The sequence below is a fragment of the Melanotaenia boesemani genome, chromosome 20, assembly GCF_017639745.1.
Source record: "Melanotaenia boesemani isolate fMelBoe1 chromosome 20, fMelBoe1.pri, whole genome shotgun sequence".
NCBI classification, from domain to species: domain Eukaryota; kingdom Metazoa; phylum Chordata; class Actinopteri; order Atheriniformes; family Melanotaeniidae; genus Melanotaenia; species Melanotaenia boesemani.
In genome coordinates this window covers 4,037,364-4,050,482 of record NC_055701.1, presented here as the reverse complement: position 1 = coordinate 4,050,482, position 13,119 = coordinate 4,037,364, and positions in this window count along the sequence as shown.

The window sequence follows — 13,119 nt, the reverse complement described above, 5'->3', positions numbered from 1 at the left end:
TCAGCAAGAAGTGAAAGGTTTGCAAACAGGGCCGAGCGTGAGGGAGTGGAGAAGATGGACTGAACTGAACTCCTGACAATCCGAAGCATTTGTCCTCGTGACATTTTAGATCTGTCACACTGATGAATGAACTGGAGCCTGAAATCTGACGGATGTTTGTCAGGGGGAGGTGTTGAGGTCATGCTGAGAGTCTGGCAGGTCATCAAGGCGTAGCCAGAGCCATGTATTCTGTCAACACATGGAAACTTTATAATTCCACAGCCCTGTTGACAGAAGCACCAAAACTGGTCATGAGACAGCAACACCTCATCTGATGCTGGAGGGAGAACCTGTTGCGTTTACTTTGACCATCCAACAGCCAAACAGTCTGGTCATTTAATCTGATATTCTTACTCATAAATTCATGAAACCTTTATAGTAAATCTTTGGCGACTCATTTTAAATGATTTACTTAACTTGCAGCACTGTCAGCACAGATGAGTAAGTCCTAAAAAGTTTTGCAAGTCTCTTCATAAACACTTTTTCAAGATCTAAGTGGAAAACATCATAAGGTCAAGGAAAGATGTTGAGACGAATTTGAAAGGAGTTTGGGGGAAAAAACAGCAAAGAAAATGTGACTGCACATCAGATTAAATGAATCTCTGCAATAAAGGTTCTGCACAGACCCGTAAATGAATCATTCATTTGAAGCAGGCAAACCTCTAAAACCTGCAGGACAGGGCCCTCGAGGGCCAGTATTTGACGTCTATGTGACAGATTATCTGAATGCACATGATCCAATGGAGATATTACATCATCACTAATAAATAAAGTTGCTCATACTCACCCTTCTGTCTGTATATTAATTGGTATACAATAAATTTAGTATGACTGTGAAAATGGCAAAAATGACCCAAAGACCCAAACTACAATCCTACAGGTGGCTTGAAGGCAGCATGACTCATATGAGCTTTCAGAGCAAATATCATCTTAAGTGTTTCCTTTAACAAGCGATGAAGTACTGATCAGGAGGAAGGAGGGAGCGTGGATGCCACAGTTAACTGCAGCACCTTCAACTGTTTGATGTGAGTTTGACACCCAGACAGGACAAATGCCTTTTTCATTCTAGGTTATGTTTAAACACTTAACTAAAATAATTCTTTCATTTTCTGGTTGTGTTTAGGGAATAAAAACATATCAATCATAGTCAGAACTTAAATGTATTTTTTGTTCGTTTTATTCTTGCTCTTTCTTGCACACACTGTAGGATCCATCTCTAAAATAATATCTGTATCATGAGCAAACTTCTGTATGGAGTTCAATATTAAAACACATCTGATTATATTGCCCCATAAAACCCATTTCACAACTTCCTAAAATAAACACACCAGTGAATACATGTGGAACTGTTATGTTTTATATTCTTTAATTAATTCACCAAGAAATAAGGATTGGGGTTTGCTGATGATAAAATTCTGGCTTGTTAACCAGCAGATATTTAGTGTTTAACGCTCCACCTTCAAGTCAATCTTCTCTTACCATTTTTTTTAATCCATCTCTTCCCTTCTCCGTTACATTTCACCATTTTTAGCCAAACAAAACAAAATCTGAACAAATCAACATGGCTGCAAAGTGAGGTAATGAGAAAACAGAGTTTACAAATTGGTGCTCCCATTCACCTTCACTTTCTGCAGGTATGACTGAATATTCTTTTTCTGAGCTTGTTGGGCCTTGACCTTGTCGGGAGATGCCATGAGGTGAAGGAGAGATGGTAAGAGAAATTTAGAAGGGCACTGATATGAGAATATGACCACACTTTCATTCAGCTTTAAGCCACAATTGTTCTATAAATATTTTTAAAAGTTCTTTATATACTTAATCTGATGTAATCTTATCACAGTGTGACACAGAACCCATACATTATATCAGTAGGTAAAGATATGAAACATTACTTTATCATCAATGTTTTTGAGTAAAAAAGGAAAGAAAAAGTCACAAACATGTCACAAGCTGCTAACACTCACCCCACTTTCCTCTTATTCATGCATACAAATCTGAGTTAACTGGATAAACATGACTGAGCATCGCTTTGAAAGCTGCAGCTGCAAAGAAATGTGAGATGGAATTATCTGGTGCATCTTATAAAGGAGATTGTTAAGGAAGCATTGGAGCACTTTTCCTTTGATTTACACTACCGTTCAAAAGTTTGGGGTCACTTCCCTATTGAATCCCATGGCAAAGTGACCCCAAACGTTTGAACGGTACTGTAGGAGAATTTAAACAACATTTATCATGGATTCTCAGAAGGCCAATTCACTCAGTTAAGAAGGTTTCTAAGCAAAATAATCTATTCAGCCATACCCTTTATGCTACATCAGCATCACCTTAGCCTGTTAAAGCAAGGAAACGTCAAAAATGCTTGAGATGGTCCTGAGAAACAGAACAGTAGTTTTCCTCTGTCTCTCCATTTTTATAACAAACTTGTTTTTTTGTTTTTTTTTTTTTTATTTTTTGTTTTTGTTTTTTTGACTATCAAACATTGTCACACCAGAGCCCCTTTTCAGAAAATGATGGACAAACAGTTGGGCAGTCTGAAGCATGACCTCCTCAGTCTTTCCTATCATTTACATAACTTCAAGAACAGAAGGGCTCCTGGTAACTGCTTTGCAAACATGACATTGCACAAACAGAGCCGACAAAGTGTCAAAATGAAAGAAAAATAGTATCTGCCTGCATTGGTATTGTTTGGAATTCCTTGTGCCATTAGACCATATTAGAACAAAACAGGTTTAAAAACCCCCTGTTCTTCACTGCCACATAGAAAGTGTGCTGCTCAGGGTTGTTTACCTCACTTCACCTCTGCTTTAAATGAAAATATGGACTCAAGAAACCAATTATTTCTTCTTTACTGTGACTCTAAATATTCAGATATTGCTTGTGAGTTCATAATTTATCTGTGTGTGGTTTCATTTGCTTTGCAGAATAAATGAAATGAGCTACAGTATGTGTCATGTTTTTAGGATTGTGGGTATCCGTCTCTCAGGAGCAGGAAGACTGAGTGGAGCTGTCCAGTAGCTCAGCGGTTTGGCCTGTCAAAGCCGCGATGACATTATCCAGTGGAAGCAAGTGATTTAACCCTGAGGAGACAAGCAAGTGAGAGGTCTCGATTAATCTCCTCAGTTTGCAATGCTGGAGGTGGGGGAGTGAAATCTATAATCCAGATCGGATAGTATATCATAGGGGAGTTTGATTCATGTCAGATAATGACAGTTGGTAACTTTAACCTTCAAGTTTTCAACACAAACTCCAAATTCAGAGAATTAATTCAACTTTTGCTTCATATGGAGCCAGAAGTCAGAACAGACTTAACTGACCCAGTGTTTGAAGAGCAAATATAAGTCATTTAAAATTATATAATCAACTTTCCATGTCACAGAAAGCTCTGTCTTTAGTGAAGCCACCACAGATTAAGTATTTTTCCAGCAAGTGAGGATCTGTGTCCAAGGCTCGGATGTAGTGGCTCCAGGTTTTACGCTGACCACAGAGGGAACAGTGGAGAACAGACCCAGGCTCAGTCTCTGTTAAAGCACAACTGACATACCTTTAGGTATACGCTTAGAAAACTTGAAAACCAATTGGCTTCTCAGTCCTGCAAGTACAAAAAGGCCAGGCAGACAAATCAAGCAGGACTCAAACCATTCTGTCATGTCTGACGCAGAAATCCAAGACAAACAGATTCTGTTACAGGACGACTCTGAGCGTCTGTCAGACAGGAGCCGCGTTGTTTGTGCAAAAAGGTCCAGTCGACACCTTGAGATCTCAGGGGTGTCTGCAAGACCAGAGCACTTTTAACTGAATTCACACATGTCCACATGTATGCGCACGCACTTGTAATGCAAATGCATGTCCTTCACATGTGCTGAAATATCTGTGTGAGCTTGTAGATCATTGCCAATCATATGAGTGTAGAGTACAGAAAAAGTTTATGAATCCAACACTGTGTTTCAAAACCCATTAAGATCAGTTTACTTGACTTTTCTTCTTCCTGTCATGAAGGTTTTAAGAGGCGTGGGCTATTAGATGGCTCTAATAAAGACCCTATTGAGTTGTATTATGGGAGTGTGTTTTTGGAGCTTTACTCATATTATAATCCCAAAAACCACAAACATCCCTGCCTCTACTGCTTTTATTTGACCTTTATTTTATTTTTCCCCACTTTTGAATCCCGCAACTTCATTTTCAGAACAACAGTAAAGCATTTTAATACCAGTTCAGATTGTGGAAAGTTTTTCTAACAGCAAAGCCACAAAATCGTGCAAAGTAAATACCATGATATTTTAAAACATTCCAGCTCTGACTCATTATAAGTGATAGGCTGAAGCAGTTTAGGCTGGTTCAAAAGGCAAACAGAGGACACTTCAACTGCTGGATGCTAGACAAATAATAAGATACTGGATCAAAATTATCATAAATGTGTTTAAAAGTCATGTAAGCATTTGCATCACTCTGTGGGTTGCAGCTGCATGATGTGGTAGCTCTACATACCCAGGAATTCTTGTCACATCCACCTCAGAGGATGAAATGCTTCGGTGTCCTTGAACAGGAGGACAAACACTGGCAGAGTAAATGAGTGAAAGATTCAGTCTATGAGGTGAAATTACTCAACTCATTTACATGAGTGATGATGGTGAATAAAAAGTCATTGTTGCAGGACTTAATCTATTCTGGGGACAAATGTGGATCCAAGTTTTCTGAACCTTCATTAACTTTTCACAGTAATGTTTATGTCAGTTTTTGTTTTTTAAAAAGGCATGGTGGGTTGATTTCTAAAACAAGGAATGACATATAAATGCCACATGTCTGAGCACAAGCCAACAAATGGACAAACAGTCACAACTTATTTTTGTTTAAATAACTATGCTGGAGTGAGTCATTGTTTAATTCTCATCAGATGTTTCTGCAATTAAAAGTAAAGGCAGCTCTGATCTGCTTTGAGAAACAAAAGTCAGAGCATAAGTCACTCCAGACAAAACTATCTGTTTCACTTTACCTGGTGACATCTTAAACTTTTCAAAACATCAGAGCAGCAGTCTGGATTTCAGAAATCCTGCTTTGACTCCAACACACTCCAAACCCTGGGCTGCAAAATGATGGGGCTAAAAACTCAGTCTGGTACTTTTGTCACTTAACCAGTGACTGTGAATTTAAGGAAGCGTGAACAAAAAGAAAAGTCAACATCAACCGAAAATGAAAACAACAGAAAATATTCTGATAATGTAACAGCAACACAGAGTAACTGAAGTGGAAACAAAACAAGACAAGACAGGATTCAAACCTCTGTGGTTTCATTTCTACGGTTCCTCCAACATCTTCCAGCTGTCAAACTGAAGTATTGCTACAGCATGTGTCTAAAGATCTAATAATCTTAAAAATTTCCAGTCTCAAAGTAAAAATGCTTTAAAACCTGCCTTCTATCCAGCATCCAACAAGAGTCAGATGTTAAGGCACCTATGAGAAGGTGACCCAACTTTTCCCCAAAGCGTCAGATACATGATGTGTGATTTGCTCCAACCTTTGTCTTCAGGGTCTTCTGCACACTAACTAGATGCAACCAGATGCATTTGACTCATCATATTTCATCTCCCTGTTGGTGGTAGCGTATCTTCGTAGTGTCTTCAGGGCCTTCATATGAACTGTCTTCTCAACGTCACTGTGGCGTTCAGGATCTTGATGGAACCCTTTATGCTGAATTGTTTCTTGCTGTCCAAGTTATACAAATCATTACTGAAAATATGACCAGCATAGGTTGGTGACATCTGTTGATTCAGTTTCTTTAATAAGAAAAAGAAGAGAAAAGAAAAGAAAAGAAAAGAAAAGAAGAGTTGCAATTCTAATGTATAATAATACATTTTACATGTAATTTAATTAGTTTGATATAATTTAATGTTCTAATATTTGTTTAAATATTAAATAAATTTAGCAATATGAAATGTAAGAAATTAAAACGTATGAATGAGGTTAATTCATGGAGTAGTATTTGATATTTTTTCTTACTGCAACAAAGATGTCACATGTCATTTTCCTTGACTATTTTAAAGCTAAAAGCCCGATGTGACATATATGTCACAACAATATTTTTATAACTTGTTTGATGTAAATTTGTTAAAACATGTGATTACAGCAGATTAAATATGATGTAGGAATTTTTATTGAAGTATTTTAGGTGTTAAATGGATTGAAACTTACCTTTAAAAAAAACAAGCTAGTTTTGCCACAGGTGTTATCCATGCACACTACCATCTTGGAAATGATGTCACAACAACAAACAAGTCACACAAAGTCACGTGACCGAACCAGGATGTTGAATAGAAGTTGCTTTGGGACTTTATGAGTTAAATTTGAAAATGGAACTAAATGGAGAACTTTACAGCGCCTCTAAAAGGCATGTTTCCCCGGCGTCACAGTGGGCTCTTATGTTGTTTATGCTGTTTATGCTCATCAAGTTCTTTGCAAGCCTATTAATGGGTCATTTATCTCAGGCCCCCGCGCTTGTTAGGGGGCCCCTTGGGGGCTCCAAAGACCCCAAGTTGGGAACCACTGATCTAAAACATGCAGGGTAGGGGGTCCCAAAGACCAGGATTGAGAAACACTGATCTAAAGTATCCTTCAATGCTCACACTATGAAACATCCCATAGAAGTGTCTTTTAATTACACCCCACAGGATGGATGGAAAAGTCAGCTGTACCCTGAAAGCTGGCTAACATGAGTCGACCAATACACTCTCCCAGAAGATGATAGTAAATGTTGTTAGGAAGGGTTTCACAAGCTCTTTCCTTTGGGTTAACCATCACAATTCATTTAGGTTTAGGAATTAAAACTACTTGTTTAGGGCCTTGAAAAGATTTTTTTTTTTTTCGCATGACCACTTAATTAGTTTTTAAATATTAACAAGTGTTTGAATAAACAACCTTGGCTGTCATTATTTATAAAACATTTTTATATAAAAATGTTTCCTGTTGAAACGATGCTATTAGTTAATGGTACTTTTTCATCTATACCAATACTAATATTGATACTACTTGCCCCTTAAAGGACAATCACAATTGTACTGCGTGTATTAATGTCTTTATTGCAAAAGCAATATGGAATATAAAAAATATATAACGTGTAAAAGTATTATGATCAATATAATCAAACATAATGCACAAAAACTGCATTTGACCAGTAAAATATCAAACAAAACCACTAAGCGTAGCAGCAATATCAGGACATCATGAGATTTGAAAGGCTACCACGATCATGAGACACAGAAGAAAAACATTGTTGCTGCGCTTCAGATGCAATTTTATTGAATAAAACTTTCAGAATTGAAAACAAATTACATGTTTTGTATCAGCAGAGTGTTATCTCAATACTCAAAAATATGTAGAATCCAATATTTTGACTGGCTGATATCAAAGTATCGACTCCAGAGTGTCAATATGCCCAAAAACCCAAAAACATGGAGTCCCAAAGCAATGCTGCACACAGTATATTTGGTTTATTTAGAGTGGAAAACAACCACAGGCAGCACACCACAAACTGTTGTAAAGCTCAAGACTTTGGAAAAGGTAATTCTGCTGATACAATCCGATTCATTGCAGAGGAGAGATTAACACCATAACCTTGTTTCTCTTCACCTGACATGATGTTGTTGTCCTATGTAACACAACACAGGCTCCCTGCCCTCCAGTGAACTGCTCAGTATGATTTTTGTCTGTAGACATGTTCTCTCTCAGATGGGAGGAGAAGAAGCAGCTCAGTTAATCCTCCAACCAACCTCTAGATATTAGGATTACAAGTCACCTGTTTGTGTCCTCGCTTGCTATACTTCCTCTTCTTCCTTTCAACGTCTCATTTTATCCTTCATGCCTCTCCTTCCTTTCTGCATTGAGATGTGTACTGTCAAAAATCTAAGAATCAATAAGACGCTACTGACTTCTATTTCTGCCTCTTGTGTTACTCTCCCCTTCATTTCCTGGTTGTCATCACATCTGTCTCTTTCTCCAACTTGGCTGCAGACCAGTGGAGCTTTTATCTCCTCCAGTTTATTGTGATACAGATCTCAAATAAATGTGTGTATGTGTCTTTTTTGTTGTTGTTGCTTTTTTGCAGTGTGACTTTCAGAGTAGCATCACTGGAAAGTCATTACACAAATGCTAAATCAGGCAGAAATATCAATTCCTGCCAACATCTAGCATGTTGTTGCTAATCAATACACACACCCACTGTTGCAATGGAAACATCCTCAATGAACTGTCCTCATGCCCATGTTAAATGTTACAAAGAATCAGTCTGCAGAACATTATGTAACCCCTAGCACAAGCAGTGTGTTTTTTATTAAAATACATATCTGTATTGTAAAGCATTTAATACCATGTTGAGGTTTTCATCATGAATTCAAGCCATCTTTGCTGCACTTTGCAAGAACAGAAATTGTTTGGCAGCTGCGGTGCAAGCATGGATTTGATTCCTCATCACAGGGTTGGCCCGGGGTGGTGGGGGGCTAAAAGGAAAATAACACATTTTTTTTTTTGAGGGGAGAATGCAGTGGTACCAGTCTGCAGCAGGAGTTCAAAGCCAGACAAGTTCAGCTCTGCTAGATATTTCATTGTAACTCTACAAGAAGATGAATTAGGATCATCGTCGTCAGTGGCGACGCAAAGGCTCTTCCCTCTTAACTCGTTTCAATTTTACAGAATTCAGACCCATGATACTTACATAACACTCTGTGTGTGTGTGTGTGTGTGTGTGTGTGTGTGTGTGTGTGTGTGTGTGTGTGTGTGTGTGTGTGTGTGTGTGTGTGTGCTGATGCATCACCTGGTCTTGATTTGAGCCAGGAAGTGGGTTTGTACAGAACATTGTTAGCTTCAGCCCATCACTAAAAACGAAAGAAAAAAAAGGTGGATTTTCTTCTTAAGTGACAACATTTCTCATTCCAGCTGCAAAGTGCTCTTTTAACCCCGTCTCTCATTTCATTTATATTCCCTCCATACTCATACTCCCTATCCATCCTTTCCAGTTAACGCTACGTCTACGAGGATAAAACACTTGTCAATAAAAGTAGAACTGCTCAGCGAGTAAAAGATGACCTGATTACTATTAGACACAAAATTAAAGATAATATGCTTCTAAAATTTTCATAGCGAGATTGCTTCTCTTTTCATTTCCATTTTTTATAGTTTCAGAAACAGAGAAAAGGGGGAGGGACCAAATATAATTTCCCTTCTGGCACAGTCTGCGAACACATTTAGTACATTATAGACCTTCAGTCATCAACTCCTCCAATTTGCTCATATAGGTCATTTGTACATATCCTTCATTATGAGTTATGGCATCATCCTGTAAATTACCACATCCTAAAGAGGTATTAACAAATATAAATGTCTCAGCATCCTCACACAGAGGTGGGAGGGCTTGGATGGTACATTAATGCATCTGTGATATGAGTTCAAGACCAGCATTTTATCATTTTCCTTAAACTCTTTTGTCACTTCCTGTTTGGACAAATGTCGAAAACATCAAGCTTAGGACTGAAGTACATTTATTTTTTTCACAATGCAACTCTCATCTCTTGATGATTGTCATGGTTACATGTAAAAACAACATGTAACCAACCAACCAACAACTTCCTGGTTGTAGATGAAAAAATCCATTTGGTTAAGGTTAAGACTTAAAAACATTTAGTTTTATTATGTGACTCTTAAAGCTCCACGACTGAACTTTGGCAGATTTACTCACTGGGGCATCCCCTAACGATAACTAATTTAGCATCTGTCCTGCAAACTAGCTCTATCTAGCCATAAAAGTCAGTCTGATGTTGACTTTGGTCTCTTGCTCTGTCACTTTCTCTCTTTTTTCCTGTCTTCTTCCGATAATATCTTGTGTTTCTTGATGAATCAGCCTCAGTGGGTGTTCAAAACAGCCAGTTGCTAGTGCATGAGGCAGTGTTATAAAGGCAAGGGAAGGTAGATGTATTTGTATAGCACATTTTATGTAAAAAGCCATTAAAAGTGCTTTACATAAAACCTTACAAGCATTACAGCGGGGTGCAGAAGTGACGTGCTATGATGGGGAAAAAAATTGTGAAATGCCGGTTCGCAGTCTCAGGATGTTGCTGGACTACAACAGCTCCAGGAATAAGCATAATAAATATCACTGTGCCATCAAAATCAGAAGCACCGCGCTTTAAAGTCAAAGTTAAGTTGTGCTGCTTTAAATTAATGGATGCCATTTTTACTGTTCATGTGTAGTTGTTGAACTATTTCAACCTGCATAAACAAATGGAACCTGGGAAAATATTTAAAAGGATGACAGTCTCCCATCAGTTGCTGTTTGGGGGGATTTTCTAACATTTTTCTCATGAAAAGCTTTATGCAATATTTTTGGACCATCTTGCAAACTCAGCTAAAGATTTTCAGTGTTTGCAACTTACATAGAAGGACTGTGAAGACCGGGGGGAAATCAGCTAATATCTCTGTCACTTTTAGATTTTTGAGATGTGATTCAGATCATTTTTCCATGTTAAAGGATATTCTACCATCATTCTTAGCTTTTTTTAAAAAAAACATATTTGGACCATGCTGATTGAATCTACTTCTCTTTCCATCTGTGAAGTTTTTCTGTACCATTTGCAGCTATAAAAAGCCCAAACCATGATTTATCCACCCCTGTGGATGTAACACATCTCCCTTTTTTCTATAAACATACATGCAGTCTTTCTGTTAAAAAGAAGAGTGGGCCCAGATTCCATGGTGATGTCAGGGACTGATAACATCATACAGGAAGGATTATTTAAAGTAACTGCAGCTAAAAGTGGTTCTGTAACCTGTAGATTTATGGGATGTACTCAGATTATATTTACTGCTTCTGACGTTAGTGTAATATGTCATGTGATGGTGTTCATCTGAGAGTTATATTTACCAAATTTTAAAACCCAGTAGAACCAAATTAATCAAACCCTTGAAACAGACCGATTATTTTTACTATATACACCTTTTTCTCAAATAACCATTCACACTGAAAGGTTTCTTTTCCCCACATGTTGCCTCACAGTATGTTTATGTTGCACACTCACTCTGCTGTTGCTCTCTGTCCTCCCATCTCTTGACAGTAGAGAAGTTAAGATGTGGGACCTCTCAAACCCAAGTTTGTGCTATTTATACTGTGTAGTTAGAGTGGTTAGCTCTAAGTTCAGAGATCCAGGCTTTTGAGGGAGGGATCAAATCCACCCACTTTCAGCTTTGCCAAGCACCCCAGGCCCAGAAGGGCGGCCCAGTCCTGCGCTTGCCCTCTCTCCATGCTCCTCACCACATGCAGCTGGGGTGGAGAGATGGAGTGGGTGGAAGAATGGACAGAAAGGAGGAGTCACTTGACAAGCATGTACTGCACAAGGTATTTAAAAAAGGAAAAACAGTGGGACAGCGGCCAAACTGATGTTCACTCATTTCTGTATTTGCAATTAAAACCCAGCTCTTTTTTTCCAAACAGCTTTTCCAAAAGCTATTTAACAAAAATGTTTGCAAATGTCTGAGGAGTTGGGAAAGAGAAAATAATGAAAATGCTTAGCTGTTATTTACACAGATGTCTTAAGATGAATTCCAGTGGTGCAAAGTAAGAGAAAATAGGTTTTCTGGGCTGCAGTCACTGAAAACTCTTGACATGATGTCCATTATGTAACGACAGCCCAAAGATTTCCCCTTTGCTGGAAATGCCAGGCACGAGAGCTGCTATGAAAGGAAAAGGTATGTGTCATATTTTCCAGGCAAATGGATTAGTTGTACTTGTCAGAGATCATTTAAGCGCTTTGATGAGTATTTATCAAGCTGCTATCTTGAGGCCATCAAAGAAGCACAATATTTGCTGACTAGAGGAATTGTTATCCTAAATAACCCTCATAAGCTGAGGCTGCGGCTGCATAGCTGCTGTGTTGAGATGTACCAACTCTGAAGCTGCTCATATCTGAGCTAACCAAATGTTTAAAATGATCTTTTTTTTTTAAATATCTGTGAATAACCAGAAGCTGTTATGTTAAGTTTTCATTCCATTTTCCTATTTCACATCCGGCTTGCGTCATGGAAAGAGCACATGACAATCTGCTTCAAGCCGCAGAACTCAAACCAAATCATTTATAAACAAATCAATCAAAAGCAATAACTTCTCTGCTTCATATTTCCTAAAGTGTTCTTCATACTGACAGAAAAACAATAAGCAGATGGATCCAAGACGTGTTAAATGTCACCGTGTCCCTGACTTCTGGTTGATCTCCACATCCATCCCACAATGTTGCTGGTCCTTTTGTCTTGGATGCTCATATAGAGTATTTCAGGAATGCAGACTGAAGTCTGATATGCCGGGCCGAGCAAGCATAACAGAGGGCAGAAGCCTCAGAGAATAACACATAACCAAAGAATTCCCTTGGAAACAGTTACTGACCAAAAGATGGAGCAGTGGAAGGGAGGCAGGAGAGCGGCTGAAACCCCAGGCATAAAATAGCGCAGACTCCACTGCTGGTAACAGCCGTAGACACACACTCAGCACTTCAGTTTGTGCTGTTTCTGAACATAACTGAAGCTGGATAAAAAAATATGATGCCTTCATGCTGAAACATTTGCCCCATGTAATCAGCATTTCCAAAACAGTTGGCACACTGTGACAAAAGTTGCTAAGTATTAGCACAACGTAATGATGTGCAAATCAGTTTAATCTTATATTCCATTTTAAAAAGTAGTGTAAATGTGGTTAAATGATGCAAGTGATGTATAAAGCAGCATCTCGAACAGGCAGGGTGTTAAGAATGTTCCTTAACATAATCATTACAGGACTAAAACAACAGTTATAGTCTTGACAGAGTCCAGGCCTGAAAACAACTGCTGAGCAGCTTAAATCCTGTAATAAAGTGAGTTTGGAAAAGCATGAGTAACTGTTTTCCTCCTGTATGCAACAATAATCTATAATTATGTGCAAAGTCTAGTGGTCCTGAAAGGCATAAAAAACCATTCTTTGACTGAGAAGTTGTTTAAAGAATAGCTTTTATAGCCCACTATCATTTAACTGTACTTTGATTAGTTTCAGTTGTGACAAACGTTGTTTTATTGAAT